Source organism: Orcinus orca, chromosome 14, assembly GCF_937001465.1.
Source record: "Orcinus orca chromosome 14, mOrcOrc1.1, whole genome shotgun sequence".
NCBI classification, from domain to species: Eukaryota; Metazoa; Chordata; class Mammalia; order Artiodactyla; family Delphinidae; genus Orcinus; species Orcinus orca.
The window spans coordinates 62,005,052-62,022,332 of record NC_064572.1 but is presented as its reverse complement, the minus strand read 5'-3'; the positions used below and the strand labels follow the sequence as shown (position 1 = coordinate 62,022,332).

General features: G+C 40.3%; 1 long non-coding RNA gene across 2 annotated transcripts; it reads right to left on the bottom strand.

The window, feature by feature from the left end:
- Window positions 1–964: 964 nt before the first annotated feature.
- Window positions 965–17,115, bottom strand: LOC117200874 (uncharacterized). Of its 2 annotated transcripts, XR_004482626.2 has the most exons (4): window positions 16,806–17,115; window positions 7,242–7,315; window positions 2,509–2,671; window positions 967–1,394 (listed from the first exon to the last, which is right to left on the bottom strand). It is a non-coding gene; the product is annotated as an uncharacterized LOC117200874 (long non-coding RNA). The 2 variants fall into 2 exon arrangements; XR_007471349.1 differs by having other exon boundaries at window positions 965–2,671.
- Between the last annotated feature and the right edge of the window lie 166 nt (window positions 17,116–17,281).

The window sequence follows — 17,281 nt, the reverse complement described above, 5'->3', positions numbered from 1 at the left end:
TCATTTCTTTTTTGCACATGGCTGGTGGTATATCAGCTGGTAAACACTCCTTGCCCCTTAAAACTCTCCAAAGGATCTCTAGGCATCCAAATCCTTGGGGATTTGCAGACCATATATATGGATTACCCCAAGCTAAGAGGAGCAACTACTATGATTGATGATAGGATCAAGGTTTAAAATGAATTCCATAAGGTGAAAGATGGTCTAAAATCAATAAGAGAGGATGTGCCAGGAATGTGAAGCACTGCATTTAGGTCCAATAATCAATTTACGAGCATAGGACGGAAAGACCTACAAAACAAGTTTACGTAAAAACAAAATAAAAAAACCATTATTTTGGACAACAACTGGTTCAATATGAGATAAAAATGAACCTATCTGCTTAAAGAGTGAATACAATCATGGTAGGTGTTAATAAAAGTATTGTGATCACATTAACATTTTACTGTATTCTTAGCAAGGGAAGGGTAGAACTGAACAAATCTTTTTTTTTTTTTTTTTAAGTCTAACTGTCGGCTGACCAAGCAGAGTCCAGGAGGCTATGCAGATCAATTTTCCTTTGTGCTTTAATTTAATTTCAGATTCAAGCGCCCTATTGCAATCTACACAGGGTCCACCTTGGCAATCATCATACCTTGTTCAGCTGGTTCCACTTGCCCCTGTGTTTTGAATCCCATGCAGGCCCATTTACTTGTTCCTCTGACAGTCTGTTGGAGAATCGGAGATTCCTCTACTCCTCAAGGAAAGACACTTCTTTCCAAATAGTCCAGTCTTCTCACTGCTCTTCACACACCCCATGGTCGTTTGTTAATTTGTTCATTCATTCATAAATCCATTGACCATCCACTATGTGCCAGGCACTGTACCAGGAACTGGGATTCAACAGTGATAAGAAACGGTCCTTGCTTTCATCAAGCTTATGTTCTCAGGGGGGTAAGCAGATCCTAAACAAAAACTAAGAAAATTTCAGATAATAAAAAGGTATGAAAATTTACCCTGTACTTGAAACGCCTTCCAACTTCTGCCTAAAATTCTCCGAAAGTTACCTCCTGCTTTCTAACTCAGCTCAAGTTCCACCTTCCCCTTGGAGGCGCAGAGAACTCCTCCAGCTTTCTCCTCCCTGAACTTTTGGTGCCCAAGGGCTTGTAACACATAATTAATACTCAACTGCTCTCCAATTGTTTCCCTTACACTAATTTTGCCTCCCAGTAGACTGCAGGAGCCAGTAAACTCTTTGAAGTTATAGGCTATGCCTTCAGTTTAAACATATTCAGTCAATCTTTATCTATGATACTGTTAAAAAGGAAATGAGAAGCACAGTTTAAACATAACTTGAGGCTTTTAAGCTGATTCCCAGATAACAGGAGAACTTCTTCCAGCGTCTCCGAAATCCTCTAGAATAAGAATGTAAAGTCAGGATAGTAGTTTGTTTATTTGCTGAACACACCTCCTCCAAAGAGTCCTAGATTTTGTAAGGAGATCTTTAAAGCAACAAACATACCTTGAACTGAGTATTAGTGAGATTAGAGGGAACAGCAGGAGGGAAACAGCCAACAAGCTCAAAAAGGGAAGAAAGTTAAGGACAAACAATGGCAAATTCAGAAAAATGTTTGGTCCAAAATTGAGCCCAAACAACATTTTTTTGGGCCCCTCACACTCTGCAGAAGCAAAGCGTCCTGAAAACAAAACAAAACAAACCTAGAAACAACACAAATGGCCATCAATAGAGGATTTGATTAAAGCAATAATGGCACCTTCATAATGTGGACTGGTATGCGGTAAGAATGAAGTAGTAAATCTACATACACTGATGTGAAGAGATGGCCACTTTGTAGTTTAAACAGCAAGTCTCAGAACAATACAGATAATATGACCCCTTTCATTAAAAAACTTATTTATATACGTGTAGAAAATGCATTTAAGGATATATACTAAATTGTTAACAATGGTATTTCTGGGAATGGGTTATAGGCAATGAGGTTGGGGAGACAGGGGGATTTAATAATTTATTTTTACTTTATAACTTCTGAACTGTTGTATATCCTGCACTTATTTATGGATACCCAGAGTGGTTCCTGGATTTGTACGTGCCCCTTGTGCCACGTGGAAGGACTTCTGAAGAGAAATCCTAAGCATCTGCCAATGAACTGTGCATGGCTATGTCCTAGGGGGCATTCTTGGGTAGAAGGAGAGCATGTCCCAGCCAAAGATTTGCCAGGGCACACAAGGAGAGCCATGAGGAGGCCGCTACAAGCATGTTTCATGAGTTTGCTTCCTTAATGCAACTCAAGGATGCACTGAACAAATTCCATGACAAATTTGTTGTTGCTGTTATATAAATGAACCCCTGGAAAAACGTATAAATAAAACTTTTACGTCACCAGGCAGTAAGGGAAAACAATATTTAAGACATGTTGAGGTCAAGAATGTGGCTTTGGGATGATAGAGACATTTTGAATTCTAAGTTTGCCACTTACTAGCTTTGTGAACATGGGCAAATTACATCACCTCTCATTGTTTTCCTCCTCCTTCCTGTGAATCTTTTTTGGGGAGTCTTCTCGTTCTCTTTCCAGCCCTGAAATGCTGGTGTTCCTAAAGCTGCTGTCCGAGGCCCTCTTCTCCTTTCCTTGGGTGATATTATCTTCCTGTGGCTTTAGTGGCCACTGCGTGCCTGTGACAGACAAGTCAGCGGATCAGGCCAAATCTCTCTCCTTAGCTCCATGCTCTGCCTGATACCTTCCAACGGAACCCCATTTCCTGCATGCTAAAACCCTTTAACATGCTTTACATGGTCCTTCAAAATCTGGGGCTAGGTTACCTTTCTAATCTCATTGCTCACACATTCTCTCTTCCCTCTCTGCTCCAATCAGACCAAGCCATTTTTCATTTCTTCCACTAACCGTGTCCTGTGGTCCTTAAACTCTGGGCTTTTACAACTCTTTGGTCCTCTTGCTCTAGCCTACGTGTCTAGCACCCACCCCGGCAGTTTCCCAGTATTGCACTCCTCACACTGCATTGAATGACTTGTTTACACATTTGGATCAGCCACCAGATCATAAGGCCCAGAAAGCCGGGGTATTTGTCTTGTTTGTCACTGTATACTTAGAACATAACCCCCATTACTGGCACTTGACAATCTAATTATAGACATTTGTTAAATAAAGCCCTATCATTATAACATGAGCGAGGTGATATAATCTTTAAGAACTGGGCTCTGGGTTCAAACTTTACGTCTACTGCTTAACAGCTGTGCAACTTTTGGCAAGTAATTAACTTATCTGTTCCTCAGTTTCCTCATCTGTTACCCCATCTATTAGAATGCTTCGAGGAAATGAAGCACTAAATGAAATAACTGTTTTCATTACAAAGCAAGTGCTTAATAAATATCAGATAGTTTAACGCTTAGAAAGTGCTTAGAACAGTACCTGGCACATAGTAAGAACATAATAAATATTAGTTATTATTATCACTATAATTTTTTGTAATGATAAAAATAATCTCTAATTAGTTTTAAAAGTTTAGATTTCTGTGTATAGATTTTCTTAAACCACAGCATATTTGTGCTTAGTAAGTCAGGTAGTCTAGTAGCTTTTCCCCTCTAGGAAAGTATTTAAATACTTGAGTGGAAAAGTTATTAGGGACAGTAAGAGAGCAAGGAAGGAGAACCAACTGTGTTTAGTGTTAATAGTGTTTTAGATTTCAGTTGTTGCAAAACAGTGGTTGGACTTTAATGTTTCTATGATTGTTGCTTTTCTTCCAATGGCAGTTCTCAAACTTGGGTGTGCATCAGCATCATCTGACAGCTTGTGAAACTACTGATCAACTGCCTCTATTTCTAGGTGGTTCTGGGACGGGGCCTGGGTCCGTGGACTTTTACCAAGATCCCCTGGTGATTCTGATGCAAAATGAGGTTTAAGAGCCTGTGAGCCAATAAAAAGCAATTGGTTAAAACCAACAACCACTGTGTCCAGGTGGCAGCATCGGGCTCAGCAGGACTTTGTTGGAGTTGCCTTCTGGAAAGGGCTCTGAGAGATTGGTGTCTGGGAGATGCCTCTGTTGTGAGGGACTATTGTTATGGCCAGGAGAATCCTAAAGACAAAAGGCTTCACCTCCAATAGGAACAGCTGCTGAGGACCCACTCTGGGCTTGCTGGGGGAGGCGAAGAGGAGCTCCGCCAAGAGGTGTGCTGGAAGCACCATTTAGAAGCCCTTGCTGGAGGCGCTACCCTGTAGCAGCAGTGAGAATCATCTAGATAGTTTGTTAAAATGCAGATTCCTTGGTCCTACTCCAGACCTACTGAATTGGGATATGCATTTTAAACAAGCTTCACAGATTTGTCTGAGGCATGTTAAAGTCAGAGAACCATTGACAGAAGCTTGGGCTGATCCCAGTGCGTCACAGCCTCTGCCAGCTGGTGTGGAGAGATGTTTTTGTTTTGTTTTGTCATACTCCCCTTCCCAGCAGTCTGCATGGAACCTAGACTGACTTCTCAGATCTTAGATGGTCACCAGCCCTCAAAGACCAGGGAGGGTGTAACCCGGAAAAGACTTTTGTAAATCAAAGCATAACTTTCTTTGAGTTATTAGATGTTATGCCCTTTTCTGAGGACAACTAGAGTGGGCATTTGGTTTTCAGGAACTGTCTGGTTAAAATGATTTTCTTTAGAGAGAAATCTCCATTGTGGTAGGTGGGCCTTGTCTGGATTCCTCCTGTAGGGTCCTGCGAGGGAGACAGGGCTGTCCTGGTACACTTGGCTCCAGTGAGTGAGGTGTTTTGAAGGTGACATCTATTCTCCTTATCTGTCAAAGATAGATGAGCAGGGACTTGGTTGCCACGGGGGATGTTACCGCCTTGGTTTTCCCATCAAACTCTGTCAGGCTTTGTAACTTGAAGGAATGAAAGAGGGAGTGGGAGAGGGACAGTTTCTAACGAGCTGTCAGCAGGGTCCCACCAGCCTGCCTTAGCCCAGACTTTGTTCCAATGCTATTAGGGTAAAAATCCTTGAGTTTCTCTCAGACAAAGAGAAGTGGCCTGGGGCTGAGAGGCACAGATTCATAAGCAATTTCCCTCATTATACACTTCCAGTTCTTAATCACCATTTCAAAGAGGATGAGCTATCAGAGCAGACTTTGAGAATTTTGCCCTAGACAAGATGCACAGCCCTCATACTGTAGCTTAATCTGTGTGCTTTTCTCAGCTGCTTAAAATGGGGGAGACCTGGCTCTCAGCATGGCTGAGCTGTAGGAGACCTTTTGTCCCTAGTGATTTTTAGGCCTGGGACAAGGGAGAATTTACGAAGTGCTAATGTAGAGATCTTTCCAGAAGTGGGATCTGCTCGCACGGATGAGATATCCAAGGAACCAGAGAGGTTATTAGCGACAATGCCAAGTGTAACATCGGGGGTGTGGGGGGAATGTATCTGGAAAAGTCAGACTAACACAATTCCAGTAATCCCAGAATCGAAAAGCTACAGGTTTAATAACAAAAACCTTGGTGCCCTAGCAGTTTTTGTTTGGTGCAGGAATTATAGATTTATTTTTTGTCAGCCACTCTGCTACTTATTATAAAATTATGCATTTAAGATTATAATATTAAAATAATAATTAGCTTAAATAGTCTATAATCCAGGATTACAGATGGTATGACAACCAATAGCCCTGGAATGCACTTGGAATAGTTACACAAGTAGTGCATGGATACATTCTTGTAAAATATTTAGAAGTTTACACAGCAAAAAGTCCCTTTCCCTCCCATTCCTCTTCCCAGAGGTAACCACTGTCAACAGTTCAGTAAGTATATTTCAGTCATCTTTCTGAACATTTACATACACATGTATGTATACATGCACACTCATCTTTTCACATGAGATCATATATATTGCTATGTAACTTAAAAAAAACCTGAATAGTACATATATCTTGGAGATATTTTCATAGCAGTACATATGAGTCTTCCTCATTCATTTCCACATTAGCACAGTACTGCATTATCGGGATGTGCCCTACTTAGGGAATCACTCACTAACTGGTAGACATTAAAATTGTTTCCAATATGTTTGCTATTACTAACTTTTAAAAATGATGTATACCCATGCTGCACTGCAGACCCACTGATTCAGAATCTTTGCGAGTAGGCTTAGCCTTCGGATTTTTTCAGAAAAAAACTGGAAAATTCTAATGTGAGGCAAGGATTGAGAATCATGATCTACACATTAAACAAAATAAAACAGAACTCTAGAGCATTTTAAGATAGTACAATCAATTATTATGGAAGCAATCAGAGACAGTCAAATAGTCACTGATTAATTTTTAATCATTTACTCTGAAAACACCTTGAGTAAATCAAGTTATCCAAGTGAAAATAAATATGATATTTAATAGCTGCATGGCATTTTTATCTTTGGGAATGCTTTTCTTTTTTAATCTCAGCATCTTCAATTCAAAGCTGTGAGCAAGGTGGGCCAGGAATGATCTTGTCTATTTTACAGTCCTGGAAGCTGATGGGGGTAAAATGATACTTCTCAATTTTAATATGCTTAGGAAAAATCTGGGAATCTTCTTAAAATGCAGATTCCAACTTAGTAGGTCAGGGGTGGGCCTGAGATTTTGTATTTCTAACAAGCATGAAGGTGACTCTGATGCTGTTGATCTGAGGACCACACTCATTAGTAAGCACCTGGATTAAAGGTAGTGAGCTAAATACAATGGAGAACTCAATTCAGTAGAAGAAACTGGGTGTCATTGAAATGATGGACACTTAGCATGACGAAGAAAGGAGTTAAAGGAGAAGGGAATATAGGGTGGAGAAGGATGGATGGCAAAGAAGCTCTTCCTCTACATCAGCTAAACAAGGATGCCTTTCATCTTGGAATCCCATGCCCTAAACAGGGGCACATCCTGAATATGGCACTAAAAGCATTCCAAGCCTATTGGCTGTCATACCATCTGTAATCCTGGAGCTTGCCCAATACTATTTCTTGTCTCTGTAACTTTCCCTTCTGGGGGATCCTGATGGTAGCCCATGGGTCCTGTAGTGCTCATCCCACTGCCTTTCACCTTGTTTACAACCCATTCCTTCCTGGGGGAACCAGAGGCTCCAATTCTGAACTTGACATGTCTCTGCACACCATTTACTCTCTTGGTTCAGTGGTCTTCCAGAGGAGACTTTGCAGCCCAGCGCTGGCTGTTATCGCCGTCAGACATGGAGGAGACACCATAAGTCTCTTGGCGATATCCACTCACCAACTATGACAGTTCCATCTTCTTTGGGCAGTGCCTGTCATCAGTTTTCCTCTCACTCTTTAGAGATTCCTGTCCTGTGTAGGATAATAATAATAAACATGTAAGTACACATTTCTGATTCTCCCTTCTCTTGATGTCTGTTTTTATTTAATTAATAAAGATCTATGTGATTCAGAATAAATTTTTTACTAGTTTTACATTTCTCAACTGAGTCATAAAGATAAAGATACTTGTATCTTACTAATAGAAACTAGATTTTTTTAAATGCTGTTTTTGCGCTTTTATCATTTGGAACAAAAGAGCTAGAAGCACTAATAAGATAACAAATGTATTATTCTAATGGGCCATTTTCTCTTGAAAACATTGGCTTCCAAAACATATTCCAGAAATTTAAGATTAATATGTGCAAGCTGTAGGGTCTAAGAGGTGCTGCTGGGGTGGGAATTAGAAGGGGAATGCTATCCACGCTGGAGGGAACATTCTGAGGGGAAAGAACTGGCCTCAACTAGATGAATTCCCCTTATTAATATGCTTTCACGTTCCTTTTCCATGAAAGGACAAACAGCACTTACCATGGCTGTAATTTTAGTAATTTTATTTGTGCACTGCTTTTATTGTCTGTCTCCCCCATTAGATTAGAGAATTCGTGAGGACAGGGACTTTGTCTTTTTGTTCACCATGTTATCTTTTTCTATTTTGGCCGCACCGTGCAGCTGTGGTTCTTAGTTCCCTGACCAGGGATTGAACCCAGGCCATGTCAGTGAAAGTTCCGAGTCCTAACCACTGGACCACCAGGGAAGTCCCTCACCATGTTATCTTTAGCATCCAGTGCAATGCCTGACACATAGTAGATGGTCAATAAATATTGATAAAATGAATGAAGTGAATGGAAAAAATCATGAAGAAAATTATGAAGAAAAAGAAACAGTGGTATTATGTTACGAGATGGAGTTTTAATGTAACTAAGGTTAAAACTATAATTAAAAGTAAAAAATAAAAGGCTCTCAAGACTACAAAGCTGATAAATGGAATATTGCCTGCCATATCAGTAAACAAAAGATGTCACAGTCATCAGCAATTGCAGCCACAGCCAGTGGTGAGCTGGTGAGCCCTGAGGAAACTCAGGAAGGGAAAGTGTACCTGCCATCTAGCAGCCATCAGGCTGCAGCTACTCCCTAGGGTGAGCCCTGAGGAAACTCAGGATGAGAAAACACAGGATACTGGCCCCAGTTAGCTGAAGTACATATCAAAGGAATGATTTCAGTGAGCCCAGACTCTTGCATCTTCCCATACATAGAAAAGCAATAAATTCCTTGAGATTTCTAGTTTTCTTTAATTAACAGTAATCATTTGTTCCTACTACCTGCCCTTTGTCGCAAAACTCCTATATATCCTAGCTCCCCGCTCACCTCCTCAGAGCAGTTCTCTCAGGGTTATTTGAGATGCTGCCTCCTGGGCTTGAAGCCCTAAAAATTCCCACCAAATAAAACATTACTCTCAACTTTTAGGTTGTAAATATTTTTTCAGTCAACAAAGCTTAGCTACGGAAGAAGGATTCCTGATTGGAAAAGTTGGAGACCCATTGCTTTAGTCATGTGGAAGATTAAAACTCACACCTTATCCCTTTAAATAATTTTGACGTTGTTAGGTCATTTTTCTTTGTAAGCCCTATGCCTCTTCCATTTCTAGAGCAGGATGTTTCTCTGTTCCGAACTTGGAACTCTTGTATGGAAATTAATATGATGCCAGAAAGCAAATACAGTGACTTCACCACAGAACAAGGACCTCCTGTGGTCTTTTTAAACTCAAGTAATGAAACAGTAATACATTTTAAATGTTTTTAAAAATATGCTCTACCTTAAGGAGAAGTTGTGGGATTAAATTTTGGTATGCATTAATATAAAATATTCTGAAGTCCTTGGAATAAAAGCACAATATAATATCTAAAACCAGAACATCTCATGCATTCTTTCACTCAATAAACTTTTATGACACCAGAGGCCATATGGCACAGCGGAGCAGGGACCCTGAAGATAGGCTGTCTAAATTCATATCCCCACCATTTTATGGTTGTGCCATTTTGGGCAAATTGTTCCAGTGCTTTTTGCCTCAATTGCCTCATCTGTTAAATGGAATAATAAGACAACCTACTTCCATTGTTATTGTAATTTGAGTTAGTTTTTATTGAGCACTTAGAACAGTACCTGCCATATAGTGAGCACTATGTACATGGTTTTAAATAAACAAACTCCTGTAATGTGCCAAGCAGGTACTAAGCACCAACAGGCTTCCAGGAAATTAGTGAGCTAGTATCTACTGAACACTTGCTATGTATCAAGCACTAATCTGTAGGCAGTTTTGTATCCATTTTTATGACAACTCTGCTGGAGATATCATCCTTCATTCCTTCAGCCAATATTTACTGAGTGTTCACTAGATGTCAGGAGCTGTTTTTGGTCCTGAGACACAATGTCTTGGGATTTATGTTTTAAAAATTACTATTTTACTAACAAGTGATTTTCAAGAGCTCCCTCGATTTCCAGATCAGCTCAAAACTGTAGTGTGTCACATTAATCTTTATTAAAACATATTCTCATAACTTCTGAAGTTTTAAATTACTACATTTCTAGAGCTTTGTAGAACTATTTTCCTCCCTGTCTGTTCTACTTAATTACCATTATTAGAGACTATCTTAATTTTGTATTCTTGTTGTCTCTTTCAAATGTTATTTTTTCAATAAAAACTTGATTTTTTAGGTTATAAAATAACACCTTTGTTGGAAAGTATGTCATTGTTTATTTCTCTATTAAAGCAATGCTGCAATGCATAGTTGTATATGACTGTCTCTCTTTGTAAACTTGTATAAATGTCTTTAGGATAGATTCCAAGAGGAGAAATTGCTTGGTGAAATGGTATACACATTTTGACTGATATTGCCAAAATGCATTCTAAGAAAAGGGTTTATCGAGTGACACTCTCACCAATAGTGCATGAAAGTGCCTACCCTACCCTGCACTCTCAACGACACTATTTTATCCATATTTATAAATATTTTTGTCAGTCTGATGGGCAAAAATGGATTAATTGGTGCGGTTTCAATTGTATAATGAGTATGATTTTTGGTCCATTTATTGGCCATTTGTATTTATTCTTTCCTGATTGATTTCTCTATATCCTTAATTCATTTTTATATCAATACAATGAAGCGCTGAGTATCTACTAGATGTGACTGATAAGCAGGCTGCAAATATTTTTTCCAAGTCATCATATTTTAATTTATGGTGTCTATCGTCAATGTTTTTCTTTACGGCTTCTGAGATTGTGTCGTAATTGGGAAAGTCTATTCCACCCCAGTACTGTTTCAAAAATCTCCACTATCTTCCCTATTTTGTTTGTAGTTTAAATATTTAAATTTCAAAAAATTGCTACAGTGATAGCAATAATGATTAAAAATAGTACTTAATTTTCAGTAATTAACAGAAGTCACATATTCTAGAAATCAAATAACAGTTTCTTTTAACGTGATAGTTTTCTTCATGTAAATGTTTAATTATATGCTAGACATAAATGACCTGTGAAAGCATTTTATAGAGGCGTCTCTCTTTTCTGGCATATATTCCCATGTTTATAGAAAATGGCTGAGAAAATGGTTAGAGAGAGACCAGGACAGAACCTCTCTGAGGGGAGTGAGAATTTAAAACAAAGTAGAAGTCTTTCGATTACCTTGTTCTACACATCCCTATCCGCAGAGTGAAAGTCCTGTATTTTTTTCCTGTTTTTGCCCAATCAACAAAGATGTGCTTTGGAAAGCAGGTGATTTGGAAGATAGTTATTAAGAATTAATTCTGGATGAAAAAGTTACAGAGATCTGTTGTATACAATGTGCATGTAGCTAAATCTACTGTACTATACACTTTAAAATGGTTAAGATGGTAAATTTTATGTTATATGTTTTTTACCATAATTAAATAAAAAGAGTTAATTCTGCATTAGAGTGTATTTTTTAATCAATCAACAAATATTTGAGTGTCTATTATGTACCAAATATCTTGTTGCGGTGCAGGATACCAGGAAATATAATTGGTGGTTTCAGTTCTCAAGGAACTAAGAAGCTATCAAGTTGGAGAAGAAAGTTAAGTATGCATGAAAATGTACAATCTCAGGCAATGTAATGATACCAAATGAGGAGAAGAGACACAAACTCTTATAGGAGTTTAGAAAAAGCAGGAATCTGACTACAGTGATAGAAATATTTGTTAGGTACTTAAAGGGCTTTCAAAGCACTTTGACATATATTTTCCAAATTGACCCTTTTACCAGATCTAGGAGACATTATCTCCATTTAACAGATGAGGAAACAAAGGTCGTAATTTTTCCAAGTTCACACGGCAGAACTGGGAACTAGACTCATGTCTTCCAGTTCTTACTCCTAGTGGGATTTATTTAAGTTGGCACTGAAGTTTTGCTGCCAGAAAGTTTTGAGGGTTACAGCAGAATCCAAATGTGCCAGGGACACTATGGTTATGTATTAGCTAGAATTATGATTATTCTCTCCTCGCTGTCATCCTGCCAAAGAGCATCAAGTAACTTTTAATACAAAATAAGGGATTATTTTTTTCTTGCTAGTTACTACATAGAGAAACTCAAGTCAAACTGCAATTGAATGAGGACTAACATGCAAGACTTTAATTTCACCACTGTATACACACAGCCATTTAGCCAACTGCAGTCCCATGACAGACATTCCTTACTCATCATGTCTGACATCATTCTTTAAAGTCATAATACATATGGTACAGGTCTGATCTGACCCAGGTGTGACAGAAAGGAAAACTAACACAGAGAGCAGAATAAAGTCAGTGAATTCAAATTTAAAAGCAGTTATCCGGGCTAAGACCATACGACTTACACACATTTTTAAAACCACATCCTGCTAGTTCAGTGGACTGACTTCTCCCCAGAAAGTGCAGAGGAGCATTAGGTCTGTTCATACAATAACCCTATCTGATTGCCTAGGGTCAAGCTACTGTTTATCTCTGTCAGACACAACCCATATCCTGAACAGAGCCCATATCCTAAAACCTGCGTTTTTCACCAATTACTTCAGGGCAATACAGGATCTGACGTTATTTCTACATAATCACCTAAACAAGAAAAATACTCTAATTTTTTGTTTTTTAAATATTAGGTAAAAGTAAACGCACAGACACAGTGGTCAAGAGCTTTGCTTTTCATTTTCCTTCTCGTTGAGTGCTCAACATTTTGCAAAAGAAGGGCAGTGCTGCCCTCTACTGCAGGATCCACGCATCACCCCGCACTCCACCCCAGACATGTTGGGTAGAGGAAGACAATCTATTACAAGGTTTTACACTACCCCTTTAGGAGCTGTTTAAAAGAAATGTGTTCTTGGAAAATACATTGAATTTGTTTCCTTCATTATCTCTTCATCTACCTTCCTCTTGTATCAAAGCATAGGACTTTTAGGACATGACCTACCAACAAAAAAAAGGATATTACAACTTGGGGGGAAAAAAGCTTAAGACATTGCTCTAGAGGTAAGAGGTTGTGTTTTGATGCATTTAGGGAGAAACGGGGCAAGGGGAGGAAACTTTCTTCTGACTTTAAGGTCTGTAGCCTTCTGGTCTGTCATTTGGTGCGTTCTCATCAGCTTTTAGCTAGGGTGATCTATTTCCTTCTCTGTATTTCTCTGACTGGAGATGACAGTCACCTGGGCATGTTAAGAGAGTAGTGGAATAGGGTGTCTAAAACACTCTCTACTCTTCAGAAAAAGATAATATAGAATACTAAGGGCTATTATTAATATAGCTACATTTTAATTAATTATTAAATGTCTTGTTACCTTTAAATTGCTTTGAGATTTTACAGATCTCTACAAAGATTTCTTGAAGGGTTGAAGATATTAAGAATTATGTTGTTTTCTTTTCCATTAAAAAAAATTTCAGAGTACATGCCCTCAAGAGGCCACGGCAGACAGACTTTAAAGACAGTCTAACCATTACCTTATAGTTACCCAGGAACTAAATTGTAATCTTCATGATAATAATTTCTACAACTGTGTTAAATTCATGTGTGTGTGTGTGTGTGTGTGTATCAACACCAAGAAAAACATCTTTTTTCCCCCAATTTACAGATAAGAATACTAAAACTCAGACATATTAATTTACTCAAACTTTCAAAACTAGTAAGAGGCAAAACCAGAATTTGATTTCAGAATTTGATTGAAAGCCTAGGTATTGTTCTACTATGCAGCTGATCAACGAACAAACTAAACAAATCTCAAAGGCACATGCTTGTAAACAACATCTGTGATGATGACAATGATGATAGTTAACATACTGAGTACTTACTAAGTGTCTAGTACAATTCAAAGCATTTTAGAGTCAATCATTTAATAACATTAAATCATTTAATCCTCACAGCAACCCCATGAGGTAGAAATATTATCTCCATGTTATAAGTAAGGAAACTGAGGTATACAGACGAAATCTAGTCCCAGAGGCCACGCTTTTAACCATTATGCTACACTGCTTCTTAAGTAAAGTACAAAAATTATATAGCACAACAATTTCTAAATGGTGCCCTGGAACTTAGTTCTATTAATAAGTAGATAAAACCCATCCATAGTTGTCAGTCCTGTTGATATCTGTTATACAAAGGCCTCAGTAGCTTTAAAAAAAGTTCTGCCCATGTAGGTGCCTAGTTTAGAACTAACATTAGACCTTGTCCACCGCAGGCCTCACTAGACATGCCCTTCTATGAAACAGGAAACAGCAAGAGACCTTCACTTGGTCCAATCCATGTGTGCAGGTGGGGAGACAAGTCATACATAAGGGAGGGAGGAGAGAAGTGAGGGAAGAGATGCAAGGGGAGAGAGATGGTTCCACCAAGGCACAGCCAGGCAACAAGTCAGTTAAGCTGAAGGGAGTGGTTGATAAGCGATCACTTTCCTTAGCAAGAGTAAACTCAATCCAATCAGAAGCCAGCACCAGCTTAGGGGCTCTACTCTTACTTTCTTGCCCACGATTTGGTCACACAGTGACTATCAAACAGATCTCCTCTAACAGCTTTGGTTCTTTAAAATTTTTATTGGAGTATAGTTGATTTACAATGTTGTGTTAGTTTCAGTTGTACAGCAAAGTGACAGCTTTGGTTTTTTTTTTTTTTTTTTTTTTTTTTTTTGCGGTACGCGGGCCTCTCACTGTTGTGGCCTCTCCCGTTGCGGAGCACAGGCTCCGGACACGCAGGCTCAGCGGCCATGGCTCACGGGCCCAGCCGCTCCGCGGCATGTGGGATCCTCCCGGACCGGGGCACAAACCCGTGTCCCCTGCATCGGCAGGCGGACTCTCAACCACTGCGCCACCAGGGAAGCCCCAGCTTTGGTTTTTAAAGAAACTTTTGTTCAATGCACAACTCAGCTTCTAAATAATATCCTACCCTTAGTGACAACATATACCCAAATATAACCATTCCAAAGCGCTTTGTGCTTAAGTACAAAGTGTGATAAACTCCTCCCTCCCTTGTTGCTAAGCATAGACCTTCTGGGTATCAGCGGCAAGATCAAGTACAATAAGCAGGTGTGGATTTGCTTAGGGGTCCATGCAGTGCCCGCTACTGCCCTGGCCTGCCTCTTATGCTATGCGGCAGTGCTGCCTAGCCCCAAAGGCTTCAGATTTCCAAGCGAGTATATTCTAAAGGCATTCATTCCCGATCAAGCTGTTGCTATGTGGTTCCTACTTCCTCCCTTCCAATTCTTTTGGAAAAAAAAAAAAAAAAAAGGCAGAAGGGAGATGGTAGGGACAGATAGTCATAATGAAGTCAGGAGCCAGGGGAATACCTGCCCCTTTTCCTTCTGATCCTTACTGCCCTTTCCCTGGACACTCACTTTACCTGGCTGCCTACTAGTCTGGGCAATGTTTGCCTCTCAAGAATCTTTTGCTTGAATTATCCATTCAGCAGGGAGGCTGTCTTGCATCCATTCTAAGTCCAAGTGTTAAAATTAGTGATGGCCTGGAAAGCATTTTGTTTACTTCAATACAGGCATTTTGCTTAGAGGGGCAGGCTGCAGGGCTCAAGATAGAAGGCTACTGAACTTAAAGTAATCTCCAAGAAACATATTCCCGACGAAAAAAGTTTGAGACTTGCATCCCACATAATATGCAATCCCTTCCCCCAACACCCAGTAACTGTTTGCCCCTTTCTAAAATTCAGAACAGATAATTATGGGGACATGAAGAAAAACTGCATATGGTACTTTCTATGCCCCCGTCAGCACTGACTTGGTTATGGGGCTGCTTAGGTCGCCAATAAATATTTATTTGGACTTAGCTAAGTTGATAATGTTTAGGTAATTTAGGGTTGTTTTTCCCCCAGGGAATGACATAAGGCGTGACCATGACATTGTTGGCTAACGCTGTGAAGATCATACTTTTAAATCAAACTTTGGTAAGGCTGGGCTATATAACATCTCATTCAGCAGTTGCCCTTTGCCTCTGCTTATGGAAGCACCGAAAGTTCATTGTCATTTCACCTTCAGTGTTGAACTCACAATCTTAGAGGACAGTGTTGTTAATGAAACACTGTTGACAGTTATCTTTAAAACCAGAGGCTGTTTCTGAAAAGAAGCAAATGATACAAAGGTTGGCAGGTGTTGCACAAAGGACTTTTGGCTTATGTTTGTTACTTTGAATGAGATTCATTTTGAGATTTGTCATATTATCCAATGAACAGAGGGTAAGGTATTGCTTTTTTCTGAACCAACAGAACTGACTCCTCCTGCCACCATTTATTGAATACTTACTAAGTGCAAGAAACTAAGGGAGACTAATACAGGGTTAATATCTCTAGCCAAAGGAAGTTTACCATCTACAAGGGGTGTGCATCTGTGCAATGATGACAACAGCTAACATTTAGGGAGTGCTTACTATATGCAACTAAACACTTCATATGTATTAACTCACATAATCCCCACAACGACCCTAAGAAAAGTACTATTATCTCCACTTTATGGAGCAGGAACAGAGAGGTTAAGTAACTTGCCTAGCCCTGACCAAGTTAGTAAGTGGTAGCATTAGAATCTAAACCTAGGTAGTCTGGCTCCAGAACTAGGTTCTTAACTGGGCATTTTGGTCATTTTCCACAATTGTAATATTGCCAACAAGGGACAGAAGCACAGGAAAGAGAGAGGGATTTTAACCAGAGTGAGGGTTAAGGCAAAGCTTTAGGGAGGAGGCATTTGCTCTGGATCTTGAAGGTCAACAGATGGAGAGAGGGGCTGGGGAGGAAGGAATAGTCTGACTAAAAGAAGAGACAGTCTGAATACCAGCCAGCTGACGACAGCAAGATCTGGTTGAGTGCCTGCGTGGGAGAAAAGCTGGAGGGGGAGGCCGCGCCCAGATCCGTAAGGTCCGTGAGGACCAAGCTCTCTCGGTAAGGAAAGGGGAGCAAAAGCTTCAAACTGTAAGAGCGGCAGAAAGGAATTCCTGGACACTTCCTCTTTTAGTAGGATGGCCCCCTGTCTGAAACCAACGCAGGTGGCCCACCCACATTTCTCTCGGGGGAAACAGCCGGCCGAGATGGTCAAGGTCGTCCGCGCGGGCTCCGGAGCTGCGCGTCCTGGCCGAGGACTCACTACCCGTGCGCAGAGGCGGATTTGGCTGCCAGCCCGAGCCAGGCCAGACTGGGTCAGGAACGTGCGCACTCCCGGGCCTGGCAGGGAGAACACCAGCTCCACGGGTACCGGAAGGGCGGTCCTCCAGCTACCTGCCGCCAGCCACCTCCCGCCAGCTACCTCCAGCTTGTCTCCGGGCGCCTGAAGGTCTAGAAAGCTGCCTCCCGCGTACGCCGCTCGTCTCCTCCCCTCAGCGACCCAAGGAACAACGGTTTCAGCGATAGGAGCACGCTCTGCCAATCAACTCTATCCCCGCCCCGTCCCAGCCGGCGTACGTTGCATTGGTTTCATCAATACCGGCCTCCGATAAGATTCTCTTCTTGGATTGGCTAATACCATCCTGTTCCTTTTG